The 18240-nt window shown below is 36.2% G+C and overlaps 5 non-coding genes across 5 annotated transcripts; all 5 read right to left on the reverse strand.

The window, feature by feature from the left end:
- Positions 1-142: 142 nt before the first annotated feature.
- LOC118030073 (U2 spliceosomal RNA) lies at positions 143-338 on the reverse strand. Its single transcript, XR_004684257.1, has one exon. It is a non-coding gene; the product is annotated as a U2 spliceosomal RNA (small nuclear RNA).
- A 4027-nt stretch (positions 339-4365) lies between these two features.
- Positions 4366-4561, reverse strand: LOC118030074 (U2 spliceosomal RNA). Its single transcript, XR_004684258.1, has one exon. It is a non-coding gene; the product is annotated as a U2 spliceosomal RNA (small nuclear RNA).
- Positions 4562-5509: 948 nt separating this feature from the next.
- Positions 5510-5660, reverse strand: LOC118030086 (U4 spliceosomal RNA). The gene has a single exon (XR_004684269.1). It is a non-coding gene; the product is annotated as a U4 spliceosomal RNA (small nuclear RNA).
- Positions 5661-8348: 2688 nt separating this feature from the next.
- Positions 8349-8544, reverse strand: LOC118030087 (U2 spliceosomal RNA). Its single transcript, XR_004684270.1, has one exon. It is a non-coding gene; the product is annotated as a U2 spliceosomal RNA (small nuclear RNA).
- A 7468-nt stretch (positions 8545-16012) lies between these two features.
- On the reverse strand, positions 16013-16208 carry LOC118030081 (U2 spliceosomal RNA). The gene has a single exon (XR_004684264.1). It is a non-coding gene; the product is annotated as a U2 spliceosomal RNA (small nuclear RNA).
- Between the last annotated feature and the right edge of the window lie 2032 nt (positions 16209-18240).

Raw genomic sequence — 18240 nt, forward strand, 5'->3', positions numbered from 1 at the left:
TCTCTTCTTTTCGATTAGTTTTCAAAATCATTCTAGTCTTGCACTGAAGCATAAAAAACCCCAACAATCAAATCATCTACAGATGCAGAAGAGCATTGAAACATCACACACTACAAGTCAAAGCTTTGGGTACTAGAGTTGGTGGGGGTGCGCCAGGCCAATGCTATAGTGCAGCGCAAAGGCGACGCTCGAGAGCCCCAGCAGCAAGCTACTGTGATGGACTCTCCCCCTAAAAAAATAAATTTAATATCGTGTGAGCCATTGGCCCACGTATCAGATATTAAACTGATAAGAACAGATACTACACTTGATCTTAGCCAAAAGGCCGAGAAAGGTATGATTGATACAGGGCTAGTAAGCTTTCTTTTATAGTGCGCTCCTGCTTGTGCCCTTTGTTGTTTCTGCGATATGGGACGACAGAATGCAGACTGGGCTTGTTACTTCGCAATATGCTTCTATTATTTCACCAAGGGGCGTGAAACACAAGGGCGGCGACAAAAAGTTTTGTGCTTGCCAAGTCCCCTGCACGGCTTGGGCAAAGCTAAGAGTGCAGAGCCAATTATGCTTTTATACTGACCAAATTATACTGAACTGAGGAGCCAAAACTTCCTCTTTCCATTCAATTTCTTGCCCCCTGCTTTCTAGCTCATCCTTCAGTTTTTTCCAATAACAAGATTAATAATTCTGGTGCATAAATGTAGTTTTTAGCTAATATTCTCACACGATGAAGATAAAACAATTTCTTGTTGTTTGATCAAGACAGAATAAATGGAGACACAAGGGAGGAAAACACATTTGATTCTCAAGACAGATAAAAATAGGTTTTTGTCTCTATATTACAAATAATTTCTAGCTAATTTTAATCCCTGCCCTTCCGTTCATATCTGTACAATTGATTTTAATTAACTCACAGATTTTCCCCTTTATATTTGAAAACTAAAAAATATAGAAGAATTTTTTTACAAAACAAATACAGAAATATAAACAAGGGAGAGAATGAGAGACCATAGGAAATTTATCATAATTTAATTAAATTATCTTCTTGGTAATCTATTATATTTTCTACGATGATTACAAATCCTTTTTAACATAATTTTGATGAGTGTAGAAATATTTCATAGTTTTAACCATTGGAAGTTCGATGATTATACATATCAAGATTAAATCAGATTTTTCCAATTTTATTCTTTCTTTTTCCTCATCAACCAACTCCATCTTCGACTGATTTGTTTTCGTCTTGTCCCCTTTATCTTAGTTGTTATGTCTCTTACATCTGAAAATAGTAACCTAACACTACTTTAATCTATTTCATTGTTTCTTTTTTTTTTCTTTATATTTTTTTTTTTTTTCATCTGAAAAGACTGTATTGTTTGTTTCTTCTTCTTTCATTTTTTTTAAATCAAACTTTTTTCCGTCATTAATCTAGTGATGTTGCAAATCTCACATTTGAAAGTGTTTAAAATTATAATGAAGTGGATCTTAGGTTTAGCTCGCATAAGGCAGATATCTCATTTTTTATCAATGGCAGTGCCTAAAAACATAACCTCTATCTAAAACATTCTTTCAAAAGAATAAGATAATCCTTTAATTTTTTTTATTGGATTTGATATATGGTGACTTGACTTGACTTATTAAATCAAGCCAAGATTTATGCTTTGCAAGAACACGAATTTAGACATGTATTGTCGAGCAAGAATCAGTGATTTGATACTTTGAAGAGTACCTTTAATTAATCTTCAAAATGTTGTTGAAGAACTATTTTGAGGTATTTAGACTTGATCTAACATAGCTTCATTTTTTGTAGACATCAAGTATAAATAAAAGAGGCTTAAGAGCTTTTGAAGAAGATAGTTTGTTAAAGAACTCTTATGGAGACTTTAGGCTTAATCCAACAAAGGTTTGTTCTTTGTAGATTTCAAGCGTAGATGAAGGAAGCTTGAAAGCTTTTGAGAAAGCTTCTTTACTTGAAGAACTTATCTTGAATACAATTTTGTACCTCCAAGAATTCTCCTTCTTTTTTTTTTTTCTTTTTTCCCTTGTCTAGGGTAAGACCTTCTATTTATAGAGGTTTGTACGGGGCTCTCAAATCCTTTTTTCAATGGCACATGATATTATTTTATTGGTTCGATGTTTATTGATGGAATCTTGCAATTATGACAAGATATCTTGAACTTATCTCATGTGTCAACCTTTCATTGGCTAAAAAAAAATATAAAAGCCCTTTTATTTTTCTTATCATTTATTTTTATTTTATTTTAACCTTTATGTAAAAACTAAAATAAAAAATGACCCATGGTTAAATTTTGATTGATAGAAATTTTTGCTTCTATAGATGTCTCATCGAGACAAGTTCATTTGCGTTTAAAAATAAGTTAGCATGTCTTGAAATATAATTGGAAGAATTTTATACTTTGAATATATTTCTCTCTAAATAATTTGTTAACATCTACAACCTGAAGATGGCACAAAAGTTTTAGTAACTCGGTAGTACTTGGTAGCATGGTAGCGCCACCAAAGCTCTCACATGACCTTATGAAATGCATCATATCTGATTGGAGGTAGATTACACTAGAAGTACTTTTGGACCATGATTCTGAGCCTGTTTGGCTACGAGGTAGAGGTTACGTTTCTTATAAAACGCATTGGCTCAGTGTTTGGTTAAGAAAAAAAAGTTGTTCACTATGCATGGGTCCCTTAATTTATTGCGTTTTAGACTCAGGAAAATGGAAAGCAGCAATTTGCCGCTTTTTGCGCAGCATGCAACTATTCAGTGAACAGTGGAGCATGCCTCCACTGTTCACCAAACAGTTTTTTTTTGAAACAGTGGAGGCATGCATCCACTGTTCAATGAACAGTGGAGCATGCCTCCACTGCTCGCTAAATAGGTTTTTTTTTTTTAACCAGTGTAGTTAATTTATTTCACTTGCACTGTTCACGTGAACGTGAACAATAATTTTTTTTTGTTTTTTTTTTAAATTAGTTTAAGGTGAATTAAATTTACTCATACTGTAATCTTAATTTTATTTCTGAATAATATTTTATCTAATTTTGTAGTTCTTGTCGGATCAATTTTGTACTTAATGGAATTGTAGATAGTTTTTTATTAAAGTAATTTTTTTAAGTGTGATTTATTTCATGATGTAATAGCAATAGTTAAATCCATAAAATTTAAATTAAAAACTATTAATATTAATATATATTTTTTTAAAATTATTTTATAGCCTCAATTTCAAAAGCATTCTTAACCAAACACATTAAAAATTATTTTTTTTTAACCTCAATTTAACCACAGTTTTAACCAAACATCTATTTTTTCAAGCCAACCTCAACTAAAAGTACTTTTTATAAAAACAATTTTTTTCAAACCATAACCACAACAGCTACCGCAATACCAAACACACTCTCTGTTGTTATAAAGGGCTTTCGAAGCCTCATATTCGTGCTTCGTTATGTCTGCAAGGATACCTTATAGATCATAGATAATATTTTCTAGAGTATTATAGAGAATTTACACAAGCCAAGGGCTTCCAAATCCGGAATTGCCAAGGGAACTCATAAAAATTGCCAAAACTGGGAGTATCAGTGAGATTTTTTATATCTAAATATTCGACAGTACATGTAGCAACACAGTGACTAATGTAGAGAAAATAGCCTTCAAAAACTCTTACAAAAATTTGAGTGTAGTTTAAAGGTCGGATCAAAAGTTAAGGTTCTTTTAAGCTATTATTCTGGTCTACCCCCTCGTGGGTCTAGACATATCCCATTGTTCCATGAATACTTCTGCTAGGCTATCCACACAATCTATTTATGGTAGATTCTTATCTAATTATGACAGACTCACATCTAATTATTCAGAATCACTCATAATCACAAGCCTGATTACATCAATTCCTCGTCACATAGCAGCTTTGAGAAGCCGTGATGACTTGGAATCAATAGTGTCTAGACCGACAAGCATGAGACATATATCACGATCTGATTTGAATTCCATGCTGTAATATTCACTTATGCGTGAAGTTAACAAATCAATACATTACTTTTATTTTCTTTGAAATGATTTCAGCTACAACATGGAGTGTTTCCCAAACTTCATTTTCTTCTCTTTTACAGAAGAGGAACCAGATCGTTGATTCCAGTATCTCCATAGCCTTCAGTTTTTCTCTGAACCCAATCATTCAAAATAAGTGGCCAAGTTGCATGGATCAGTACACTTGAAAGGAAATTTGTAGAAAATCAAAGGATTTTGTTGATTTAATTATGCTACAAAATTAAATCAACATGGAAACAATTAAATCTTAATAAGACAAATCATATAAAATGATTGAAACCTCAAACAATACAAAACAAAACATCTGACTAGAATTGGTGGGGAGCGCCAGGCCAATGCTATAGTGCAGCGCAAAGGCGACGCTCGAGAGACCCAGTAGCAAGCTACTGTGATGGAACCTCCCCTTAAATAAATAAATTTAATATCGTGTGAGCCATTGGCCCACGTATCAGATATTAAACTGATAAGAACAGATACTACACTTGATCTTAGCCAAAAGGCCGAGAAAGGTATGATTGATCCAGGGCTAGTAAGCTTTCTTTTATAGTGCGCTCCTGCTTGTGCCCTTTGTTGTTTCTGCGATATGGGACGACAGAATACAGACTGGGCTTGTCTATATATATATATATATATATATAGTAACGATAGATAAACTTAATAGATAGTTAGGCATATAAATTATATATGTTTATCACGTGCATTCTCCCACTAACATTCATTGATTCGTAGTTAAATGTATCTTGCACTATCTATATGGCATTTTATCCCGTGATTTGAGATTGACTCATAAGAGTGATCTCTCTCTCTCTCTCTCTCTCTCTCTCTAAATTGGTTTAGTAATTCTGATTGGGTTGGTAGTATTAAAGACTGAAAATCTACTAATAGTTATACTATTTTTCTTGATCGAAACCTGATTCCAAGGAAAACATATTGTTGCTCAGTCTTCTACAAAGGTAGAGTACAAGGTCACTGTTAATGCTACTACATGATTATAATGGGTCAAGTTTCCACTTCTTGAACTCGAAATCTCTACTACAACTCTTTTGTGGTGTAATAACTTACGAGGTCAAATAGTTTTCCATGCAAATGTGAAGATCCATTTTCACTTCGTAACTCTCAAGTATTTTTGTTCATGAAATAATAAAGTGCCCCAATTGAGCAGTCTTCATCATGTCATCCGTCAAAATTTCAGAATTGTAAGGCATTTCAGGGTGTTCAAAGACACACTGAGCCTGTTTGATAGCCTCATCGAAATACCACAAATCCAAACCTAATGAAAAGCAATGGAAAATTATACAATGTATGAAACGTACTCTATTTATAGTCAAATGATCCGACATTAACTATACATTTAGAACTATATTACATTAACTTTACCTTCATACCTTACGAGGAGGCATTCATATGAAATCTACTGAATTAATATTTTTAACAGTTAATAATTTGAACTTAGAAATGCAGGGCCTTACCCCGGAGGGAGCCCTTCCAGAAATTCTCAAAGGCCTAGGCATGACCTAGGCCAAAGAGGGGGTTTGGAAATAGTTTTCAACCAGCAATTGACGCGCCTCGGTTAGAACCTCACTAGCTGCGTCATTGCCCCAAGCGCAAAGATAGTTAACAACCAGCAGGAACTTTTATTTTTATACTAGCTTGGGACTTGGCTCCTCGTAAATATTGCGATGTGGGATTCCGATTGAGGTGGTTTATACATTGTTGTAGGTGACCACCGCCTGTGTCAGATTTCCTACCCTGTCAGATTTTCGACGTGGGATTCAGATTGAGGTGGTTTACACATTGTTATTTTGATAGGTGATAATTCTCTTATAAAGATTGTTTGAGTTGGGATTGTTTGGATCAAAATATATGATAGAGTAGTTAAAATCAAGGTCGTTAAAATCACGAATTTAACACGGCACGGAAAGCTGTATATAAACTCGGATCATAAAAACAAATTGTAAAATCATAAGAAATTTTAAAATATATTAAAAAAAAATTCATGCTTCAAATAAAAATCCATATATAGTTCAAACATCTTAAAAAATATCTTCTATTATTTTAAAATAGAACAAGTCATTCAACTACAATGATTCTCGGTTCCCTGAAAAAACCACAACACATCAATACACCTCCAGCTAATAAGGCCGGTACCTTCTTCCCTGATTTTCTCCTACTGATCTCCGACTCCATTTCGGTCTCTTCAAAGCATTCTCCAATTTTATTAATGGAGCAACCCCTACTCACAGTGGTGGCATGAACCTCACTGGTTTTCATTGAACTGAGATTCACAGACAAATTCACTCTCACTTTTTATAAAAGAAATTACTTTTTAGCAACTAAATGAGACTTTAGCCTGCATTGAAGGCCATCACCTACTACTTGAACTTGACATTCAAAGTCCATTGTTGCTGTTATAGGTCTAAAAGTCTTTGTTGGGACTCCCAACTTGGGAGTGTTATTGTAGTTTCCTCCAATTGTTATCAAAACAAATTCACTAACAAATTTAACAAAATTGAAATTCAATTAGCAAACCCATTCACAGACCCATTCACAAACAATTAGCAAACGCTGCAAACCCATTCACAGACCCATTCATAAACAATTAGCAAACGAATCTCCTCAAATTACACAGAAAACCTGATTCACCTATAAAAATCAAAGAGAAATCTTTAGAATTCCTAATTAAGGGGACAGAATGAGGTTCGACGTAGTTGACTGCACACCAACCGCTGTTTCGGTAGCTTCTCATTTCGACGAGAGACCCGCGGAAAGTCATCACGACCTCAGAAGGTTCAGCCGAGGGATTGGAGGGGGGGGCCAGCCAGGTTCAGTGTCAGTAGGACTAGCCTTTCTTTCCTTATTTACAGAGAAATTTCATTTGCTCATTTTCAACTAGATCAACGATTGGAAGATCGGACATGCCCCATCGCCTTAGTCAACTTGTTCCTGAGATGAGAAAGCTTGACTCGCTTATCAAAGCTTGGAAACAGACTACGCACTTAGAAGTTGACCATTGTTGCTGTGTGGACGCCGATTCTCACAGTGGCTGGTGCAAAGAACGCCGTCGATGATGGGATTAATTTTTGTTTAGGGATTTTGATGTTCTGAGAACGTGACTTGTGAACGTGAAGAGAAGAGAAAAGACTGATTCGGTGAATTTCTTAATTGCATTTGATATGTTAAAGCCAATAGGCAGGCGACACCTGGTAGAAACATTGAATTTTTATTTCCTACGGGCAAACTCGTTCAATCGGTGGTGAAATCACGATTTTATGCGATTTCACCCGATTTTAACGATTTTATCTGATTTCGACCCGATTTTACTGATTTTTGAGTTTTAGGAGCGATTTAGCACGTGAAGCCTATATTAACTTGTAAAAACGTACGATTTTACGAGTTGAATCGCGATTTTAACAACCTTGTTAAGACATTTACTAATGTCACGCATTTTTCTAAAATAAAGAGAAGTTAGATTTCTCTGGTATTCTTGGTAATAAGGTACGTAAAAGTACTTTTGTTGAAGTTGAAGTTATGCAAGTTTGCAAAGGTGCACTTGTTACCATGAGGGCAGAAAATTTTGCCGAACCTATATATGCTGTAGGGTGTTACATTAATTGGATATATTGTACGTAGTTTCCTTGTATCTATGTTAGATTCGATTCTAACCATGTTGTGGCATATGATACTGCTGGGACACATGAGTGACTAGGACTAACTTTGATTATAAGTTGAGCAAGAGAAATCTTCTATGTGATCATAGTAAATATTGGGTAAATAAAGAGGGTTAACTTTGATTCTGAGATTCACAAGACCAAGACTACTTTGAATTATATATATCCATGATGATCTTAAGCATAAGTACAAAGTATTTAAGAATTTTAAACAATGATAGAATATGAGTGTGAACATGCTAATCAAACTCCTAATATAAGGATGCCATTACCGGTGCTGATTCTGATAAATGGTTTGATTCTTGGAAAATCTTTTTCAATTTTATAGGATTCTGTAATTTGGTTTGGAAGAAGTAAATGTCACTCATTGCATCAACGGCTAATCAAACTCCTAAAAAAATAAACGAACAATTTACATAAAAGAACAAACTCGGTTACATCACATTGATGAAGAAAGACAATAACTCAAGTCTACTTGTAAACGATTCTCACATTGGAAGTATTTTTCCAAGTCATTCCAGTCTGCATTTGTTTACTGAAGCATGAGAAACCCCAACAATCAAATCATTTAAGATGCAGCGGAGCATTGAAACCTCACACACTACAAATCAAAGCTATGGGTACTTGAGTTGGTGGGGTGCGCCAGGCCAATGCTATAGTGCAGCGCAAAGGCGACGCTCGAGAGACCCAGTAGCAAGCTACTGTGATGGACCCTCCCCCTAAACAAATAAATTTAATATCGTGTGAGCCATTGGCCCACGTATCAGATATTAAACTGATAAGAACAGATACTACACTTGATCTTAGCCAAAAGGCCGAGAAAGGTATGATTGATTCAGGGCTATTAAGCTATCTTTTATAGTGTTCTCCTGCTTGTGCCCTTTGTTGTTTCTGCGATATGGGACGACAGAATACAGACTGGGCTCAATATGCTTCTATTATTTCACGAAGGTGCGTGAAACACAAGGCTGGCGACAAAAAGTTGTGCTTGCCAAGTCCTCCCCTGCACGGCTTGGGCAAAGGTAAGAGTTCAGAGCCAATTATGCTTTTATATTGACCAAATTACACTGAACCAAGGAGCCAAAACTTCTTATTTCCATGCAATTTTTTGCCCCCTGCTTTCTAGCTCATCGATCCTTCAGTTTTTTCCAACAACAAGATTAATAATTCTGGTGCTTATAGGTAGTTTTTAGCTAATATTCTCACACGATGAAGATAAAACAATTTCTTGTTGTTTGATCAAGACACAATAAATGGAAAACATAGACACACACATATATATGTAAAGATAGACAACTTAGTTGGCTTTGTATAGTGGACCATAATACAATAGATAACACGTTCATATATAGTCGAATTCAAGCATTCTCCCACTAACATTCCTTGGTTGGCAGTAAAGCGCATCTTGCATTATCTATACGGCACCTTTTCCTTTCATGTGAACTTGACTCGTAAGAGTGATCTCTCTCTCTCTCTCTCTCTCTCTCTCAATGGTTTTAGTAATTTTGATTGGGTGGGTAATGTTGAAGAACGAAAATATACTAATAGTTGTACTATTTTTTCTTTGATAGGCAGAAATTTTCTTACTTCTATAGATATTTTATCGAGATAAATTCATTTACATTTAAAAATAAATAATCATGTCTTAAAAATATAATTGGAAGGATTTTATACTTTGAATATATTTCTCTTTAAGAAATTTGTTAACAGTGACAGCCGGGAGATGGCGCAAAAGTTTCAGTAACTCGGTAATACATGGTAGCATGGGAGCGCTACCAAAGCTCCCACGTGACCTTTTGAAGTGCATCAAATCTGACTGGAGGTAGGTTACACTGGAAGTACTTTTGGACCATGATTCTGTTGTTATATAGGGCTTCTAAACCTCATATTCATGCTTCGTTATGTCTGCAGGGATAACCCCATAGAGCGTATATAATATTTTCTAGAGTGTTACAGAGAATTTACGATAGCCAAGGGCTCCCAAACCAAGAATTATTGAAAACTGAGATTGAGAAGATTGAAGCTGAATATTTCGCTTTGATTACTTAATTAAATCAATTACTGTCTATTACACTGTATATATAGACAAAAAATGCTTAACAGACTAAGCAAACAGTTTAATTTAACAGAAATAACAAACTCGTATAACTGTTTTTAAACTAACTCCTAACAGCTGTAACTAACTCCCAACAGCTTTAACAGATGCCAGCTCCTTTACTGTGGCTTGCACCAGAAGTTAACAAATGCCAGCTCCGTTACTGTTGATGCTGAGGATGTATATTTGTTGCATGCATTGCTTGAGAATAGAACTGTACTGCTGGCTTCAATGTGGACATATATAATATGCAACTCAATACTCCCCCTCAAGATGAGACGCAAACAAAATCAGGGAGAATATATGTTGTGAAGACTCATCTTGGACAGTAAAGGATGAAAAAGAGAGAAGCCAAGAGCCTTAGTGAATATATCAGCGAGCTGATGTTTGGATGAAACATGAAAGGTGCGCAAAATGCCTGACTGAAGCTTTTCGCGAATCACATGACAATCAATGTCAATGTGTTTGGTACGCTCGTGATAGACAGGGTTAGCTGCAATGTGAAGAGCAGCTTTGCTGTCACAATAAAGGAGTGTAGTGTGAGGAGAAACCTGTAGGTCTTGAAGAAGATGACGAAGCCATACAATCTCACAACAGGTTGATGCCATGGCTCTGTACTCAGCCTCAGCAGAAGACCTGGAAACAGTGGTCTGTTTCTTTGATTTCCAAGATATCAATGCGTTGTCAAGAAAAACGCAATAGCCAGTGACTGATCTTCTGGTATCAACACAACCGGCCCAGTCAGAATCACAGAATGCTTCATTTGTAAACTAGAGTTAGCTGAAAAGAACAATCCTTGAGCTGGAGATGCTTTAATGTATCGCAGGACTCTAGTTGCTGCAGTTAAATGAGGAATTCTGGGTTTGTCCATAAACTGACTGAGGACTTGCACTGCAAATGAGATGTCAGGTCTGCTGATGGTGAGGTAGAGTAACCTCCCAACAAGCCGTCTGTAGGCAGTAGGATTATCTAAGAATTGGCCAGAGTCTTTAGATAATTTCACATTAGGTTCCATTGGAAATTGCACCGGTTTGGAAGCCAACATACCAGTATCTTCAAGGACTTCCAGTGCATATTTTCTTTGGCAGACAGAGATTCCAAGTTCACTGCGGGCAATCTCTAAACCAAGGAAATATTTCAATTTCCCAAGATCTTTTGAGTTAAATCTATCATTAAGTAAGGTGATAAATCCTGAAACCTCAGCCGAGTTATTACTGGCCACAATAATGTCATCAACATAGACAAGCAAGGCAATGAATGAACCTTCCAAAGTGCGAGTAAATAAAGTGTAATCAGCTTTGGATTGCATGAATCCAAATTCGAGCAGAGCAGAAGAAAATTTTGCAAACCATTGCCGGGAGGCCTGCTTTAACCCATAGATTGACTTGTGCAACTTGCATACTTTGGACTCCCCCTGTCTAGCAAATCCAGGAGGCAAAGACATGTAGACCTCCTCATCCAATTGCCCATGAAGGAAGGCATTATTGACATCCAACTGACGAAGATCCCACTGCTTGGCGGCTGCGACTGCTAAAAGAGTTCTTACAGTCGTGAGTTTAGCCACAGGAGAAAAGGTCTCGTAGTAATCCAATCCCTCACACTGGTTGTATCCCTTGGCAACTAGCCGAGCTTTAAATCGTTCCAAAGTCCCATCAGAGTGGAGTTTGACTTTGTAAACCCATTTACACCCGATAACATGCTTTGAAGCAGGAAGATCAACAATGGTCCATGTATTATTTTGTTCAAGTGCTGTGATCTCTTTATCCATAGCCTCACGCCATGCCTCATGCTTAACAGCTTGAGTATATGAGGTAGGTTCAACAAGTGCAGATACAGAAAGACTAAAGGATTTGTGAGTGGAGGAAAGATGATTATAGGAAAGAACTGAAGAAAGAGGATAAGAAATACCTGAAGCTGTAGACGAAGGTGCAGGAGCTGAAGTGGAGGTTGCAATATGACAATGATAGTCATGCAGGTATCCAGGTGTGTGTTTTACCCGAGAAGACTTTCTATGTGGTTGTGGGGTAATTTCTGTAGCAGATGGTGTATCATGTTCTGAAGGACAATGTATGGGGCTTGAGCTGGAAGGTGAAGTGGTGATACTGTTTAAGGGAAGAGAATTGATATGGAAGGGATCAAGTGAAGTAATAGCTGAGTCTTGTATTGGAATAGGCAGAGGTAATGCAGAAGCATTATGGGATGTAGGCTGCCTAAGAGCAAAAGGAAATACATTTTCGTGGAACACAACATTTCTGGAAACAAACAAGGAATTGAGATGTAAATCATATAATTTGTAACCTTTCATTCCCAGGGGATAACCAAGAAATATGCAGGGCTTAGCTCTAGGATCAAACTTATGGCGATTTTCGAAGAAGAGTGCTGGCATAGCAGAGACAACCAAATACACGTAAATGAGAATAGGATGGAGAAGATTTGAACAAGAGTTCATAGGGAGATTTATTGTGTAGTATAGGAGTAGGAATTCTATTGATTAAATGCACGGCTGTAAGAACACAGTCTCCCCAAAATTGTAGAGGTAAATGTGACTGAAACCGAATGGATCTAGCTACATTTAAAATATGCTGGTGTTTGCGCTCAACAATGGAGTTTTGCTGTGGGGTTTCAACGCAGCTAAGTTGATGAACAACACCCTTGGAGGCATAGAAAGTGTTCATATCAAACTCGACTCCATTGTCTGACCGTAAGCATTTGATCTTAGTATTGAATTGTGTTTCAACCAGATTGAAGAAAGTTTGAATGTGAGTTCTGGTCTGAGCTTTATTTTCTAAAAAGGTGAATCATGTAAATCTTGTATGATCGTCAACAATGGTCAAAAAATAGGATGAGCCAGTGAGAGATTTTGTGGAAAAAGGCCCCCAAATGTCACAATGGATTAAGTCAAAAGGTTTTGTGGAGATGGATGTGCTGTGGGGAAAAGAAAGACGATGTTGTTTGGCCAATGGACAGATGTGACAATTCTTATTTGATTCATGTGAAATCTGAGGAATTACATGAGAAAGCAATCTTAAAGGAAAGTTGGAGGATGGCCTAATCTATAGTGCCACAAGCTTTCATTAACAAAGTTCACAGAGAAGCTTTAGAAGTGAAAGCAGTGACAGCATTATTGGACATAGAATCTGCAGAATGGAAAGAAACAGAATTCCTAGGTAAAACAGAAACTGGATTGTGCAGCAAATGATATAAAACCTCCAGCTTCTTTACCCACACCAATCGTTTTCCAGCTTGTAAGGTGCTGAACAAAAACAAAATTGTGATAAGAAGATGACACAACAATGGAGATTCTTAATCAATTTGCTAACAGATATTAAGTTGAAGGAAAAGGAAGGGATGCAAAGTACATCTGTTAGAATGAGAGAGTCTGAAATTTTAATTGTGCCAATGTGAGTGACAGATGCATATTGACCATTAGGCAGTTTCACAGATTTGGAAATGACAGAAGTAATACTTGAAAATAATTGCACAGAACAGATCATGTGATCTGTAGCACCAGTATCAATGATCCAAGAGGTTTTGGTAGAGTTTGTGATGGAATCCTGTGAAGTTAAAGGCAAAGATGATGCAAAAGACAGAATGTGTGAAATGTAGATTATTGAATTGTAGTGAAAGAACCACTGCACTTGTTATACTTTCACCTTGCATGTGCACCTCTGATTCTCTGGGTTCAGATGATACCACAGCACGAGGAAACTTGATTGACAGATGAGTCATGTTCTGAGATGGATGGCTTGAACATGTTAAAGAGCTGCTGACTATTGCTCATAAGTAATAGGAAAGCTGAGGGTATTGCTGCTAGAAACTTGGTTAGCACTAGGAGGTGCATTCTTGCCTCTGTTAAATTTATAACCAGGTGGAAAGCCGTGAATTCTATAGACATTTCTCAACAGTATGACCAGAAATCCCACAGTGAGAACATATAGGTCTATCTTTCGAATATGAAAAGATTTGTTACGGGAGCAAAGCGAGTTGGAGACAAGGTCTTTGTAAGTAAGACGCAGTAGTGTTCTGATTGAATGAGAGGCTTGATGAAGAAATCATACGTTGCCTCTCTTCTTGGATGACAAGTGAGAAAACCTTATTGATTGAAGGTAGCGGATCAATTAGCAGAATTTGACCCCCTAACATGTGAATAACTTTCATTTAATCCCATCAAGAAACTGATAAACTTGTTGTTGATGATGATAAGACAGGATAGTTTTCAAAGCGCCATGTGCAGCAAGGGATTGGCTGATGATTTCCTAATCATCATCCCATAGTCCTTTCATAGTAGTAAAATAATGAACTTACAGAATTGTTTTCTTGTGATAAACATGAGATGGATTTTCTGGAGCTGAAAGATACCGTGGTCCATTTGTGCTGAGAAAACGATCCTGAAGGTCATTCCATATCTCAGAAGCATCATCAATGTAGATGATATCTGTTAGCAATCTCTGTTGAGAACAGAGTTGAGTAGCCATGAGAGGACCATGTTGTTGCAACGAGTCTCCACGCTAATCCTTGAGGCATCATAGGGATCAGATGGTTTAGGCAAAGTGCCATTGACAAAGCTGAGTTTGTTCTTGGGCTGTTAAAGCCATCATCATCGCCCTCTTCCATGAATTGGTAGTTTTCACCATTGAGAAGTTTTTGAGACGATCATCAAATTGGGCGCCAGGCAAAACTTTGTCCCCATGATGCAAGAAGAAGGGATTGGAAGAATCATTTCTGATGGAGGACTGGTGTTGACTGCCATTGTAGGGAAAAATAGAGAATGCAGAAAAGAGAAAGAGGAAGATAAAGAGACTTTGAAGATGCGGAAAAAAAAATTCAGAGAAAATGCTCTGATACATATTCGAAAACTGAGATTGAGAAGATTGAAGCTGAATATTTCGCTTTGATTACTTAATTAAATCAATTACTGTCTATTACACTGTATATATAGACAAAAATGCTTAACAGACTAAGCAACAGTTAATTTAACAGAAATAACAAACTCGTATAACTGTTTTTAAACTAACTCCTAACAGCTGTAACTAACTCCCAACAGCTTTAACAGATGCCAGCTCCTTTACTGTGGCTTGCACCAGAAGTTAACAAATGCCAGCTCCGTTACTGTTGATGCTGAGGATGTATATTTGTTGCATGCATTGCTTGAGAATAGAACTGTACTGCTGGCTTCAATGTGGACATATATAATATGCAACTCAATAAGAATTGCCAAGGAAAATCATAAAAACCACCATAACAAGGGACATCAATGAGATTTTTAGGTAACAGCTTGCATAGCGACGCAGAGGTTTATAATGTTGGGAAAATAACCTACCGAAAATTCCTATAAAAAATTTAAGTATAATTCTATAGTCAGATTAAAAGTTGAGGTTTTTTTGAGTTATTTTAATCTGATGTGACTAGATCTTCTCTTGAGTATAGACCATCCCACTAGTGTTAGGTTATCCATATAATTTGCCAAGGATATATCTCATTAATTATAAAGATTCAAAAAACATCTGGTTACTTAAAATTACTTGTTATTGTATGTTTGACTACAATTCATCATCAAACATAGCAGCTTTTGAAAAGCCGCGATGACTTGAAATCACAGTGTCTAGACCCGACAAGCATGAGACATATATCACGATCTGATTTGAATTCCATGCTGTAATATTCACTTATGCGTGAAGTTAACAAATCAATACATTACTTTTATTTTCTTTGAAATGATTTCAGCTACAACATGGAGTGTTTCCCAAACTTCATTTTCTTTTCTCTTTTACAGAACAGGAACCAGATCGTTGATTCCAGTATCTTCGTAGCCTTCAGTTTTCCTCTGAACCCATTCATTAAAAATAAGTGGCCAAGTTGCATGGTTCATTACACTTGAAGGGAAAATTGTAAATATCTCTTGGCCAGCAAGGGTGCCTCCAACTGTAGAGGAGCCTAAGCAATTCCATAACAGTTACGAGTAGCATAAATTTTTTTTGGGAATTATACGAGTAGCACATAAATTAAATCATCAAAATCCTTTGATTTCCACTCTAAAGATTCTTGGAGACAGATTGGATTCTCTTCTTTTCGATTAGTTTTCTAAATCATTCTAGTCTGCACTGAAGAATGAAAACCCAAAAATCAAATCATCTAAAGATGCAGCGGGAGCATTGAAACCTCACAACACTACAAATCAAAGCTTTGGGTACTTTGAGTTGGGTGGGGTGCGCCAGGCCAATGCTATAGTGCAGCGCAAAGGCGACGCTCTCAAGAGCCCCAGTAGCAAGCTACTGTGATGGACTCTCCCCCTAAATAAATAAATTTAATATCGTGTGAGCCATTGGCTCACGTATCAGATATTAAACTGATAAGAACAGATACTAACTTGATCTTAGCCAAAGGCCGAGAAAGGTAATGATTGATTCAGGGCTAGTAAGCTTTCTTTTATAGTGCGTTCCTGCTTCTGCCCTTTGTTTTTTTCTGCGATATGGGAAGACAGAATACAGACTGGGCTTGTTTACTTCGCAGTATGCTTCTATTATTTCACCATGGGGCGTGAAACACAAGGCTGGCGACAAAAAGTTTTTGCGCTTGCCAAGTCCCCTGCACGGCTTGGGCAAAGCTAAGATCGTGCAGAGCCAATTATGCTTTTATACTGACCAAATTATACTGAACTAAGGAGCCAAAACTTCTTGTTTCCATGCAAGTTCTTGCCCCCTGCTTTCTAGCTTTTTTCCAATAACAAGATTAATAATTCTGGTGCATAAAGGTAGTTTTTATTAGCTAATATTTTCACACAGGTGAAGATATAACAATTTCTTGTTGTTTCAAGACAGAATAAATGGAGACACAAGGGAGGAAAACACATTTGATTGTCAAGACAGATAAAAATAGGCTTTTGTCTCTATATTACAAATAAATTTCTAGCTATTTTATCTATCTTTCTAAACAGGAGAAACATTGATGGAAGCAAGTTTAAAAGAAAATTACAACTTTCTCCTTAAATATTTCATAATTTTAATCTCTACCCTAGATTGGACAATTGATTTTAATTAACTTAAAAATTTAAGAAAGTTAATGGAGTTTTATTGTTTATGAACAATGAAGCTCCTATTTTTTATTTTTTTTTCAATTCAACCTTTCTTTTTCTTTATTTTCCTTGTTTTTTTCAATGTCATTATCCAATGCTTTTTTAAACACTCATTTAGGTTTTTTTTTTTTTTTTAACCGATCAAGTAAACTAAATCATATAAAAAGTCATATTAGGAGGTAGTTTTCTATTAACTGTCATTTCATGGATGATTAGTGTGGGTTTGATCAACACCGACATTCTCGTCAATGCCTATTTCATATTAATGGAAAAATACCCATCTATAATGGCATAAGCACTGAAAATTGATATATATATGTGTGTGTGTGTGTGAAATTTAGTGAATGAAAATTAATTAGCTTAAACAACGTGTCATACATTATCATTTTATAATGATAATTTAAATTACATCGCAATATTAATTTAATATTGAATGTAAGATGGATATCGGTGTTGCAAGGGATAACAATATTGAAGTAATATGATTAAACATATTTCTTAACTCGCTTATCTATATTATTGTAGTTCATCATATAATCCCATTAGGATTGAACTAAGGGTGGGTGGTCCTTAACAGGGATTTTTTCATGGGTTGAGATGTGAAGGACATGTTTTCTCAAGTAGCCATGTGTACTGTTATGTAATAGACTCAAAATAGTAGTGGTAAGATTTGCTGATGTAGAGAAAAAGAAATAATATTAATTATTATTATTATTATTATTATTATTATTATTATACTACATTTTAAAATGCATGGAACAAATATTGTGTATTTAATTATGGAAATAGACTCATTGCACTATAACTATATTATAGGTATAAAATGTTTGCACTGTAGATGATATTATAGCACCATAAGAACGTTGTCTTTGCTGTTTTTTAGTTAAAAAATGTTGCTGGAAAGCGTTGTCTTTTCTATTTATTGTGCCAAAAGCTATTGAATCTAGCTTGACAGCCACACCCACCGTTATTAGGTCTTGCTAGGCAGTCATGCCAATGCTATTGGGTACTGTGCAACACTAGTGTGGACGTTGTCTTTTCTCTTTGGGATTCCAAAAAGCTGCTGGGTGACGCTTGGTAGCCAGACCCAATGATCTTGGGTCTCGCCTTTAACGCCAAACCCAATAACCACCCTATAAACATAGAATTTTTGCACTATGGATGACACTTAAGCACTACGGAGGTGTTGTCTTTTGTTATTTTTTAGTCAAAAAGTGGTGTTAGAGGGCGTTGTTTTTTTTTTTTTGTTTTCTGTACCAAAGTTGTTGGGGGCTGGCTTGGTTAACAAACAAACATTAATAAGTCTGACTAGGCAGTCAAATCCAAATCACTTTTAAAAAGTGATGGATCTGGCTTA

Source organism: Populus alba, chromosome 5 (assembly GCF_005239225.2).
Source record: "Populus alba chromosome 5, ASM523922v2, whole genome shotgun sequence".
In the NCBI taxonomy this organism is placed as follows: Eukaryota; Viridiplantae; Streptophyta; class Magnoliopsida; order Malpighiales; family Salicaceae; genus Populus; species Populus alba.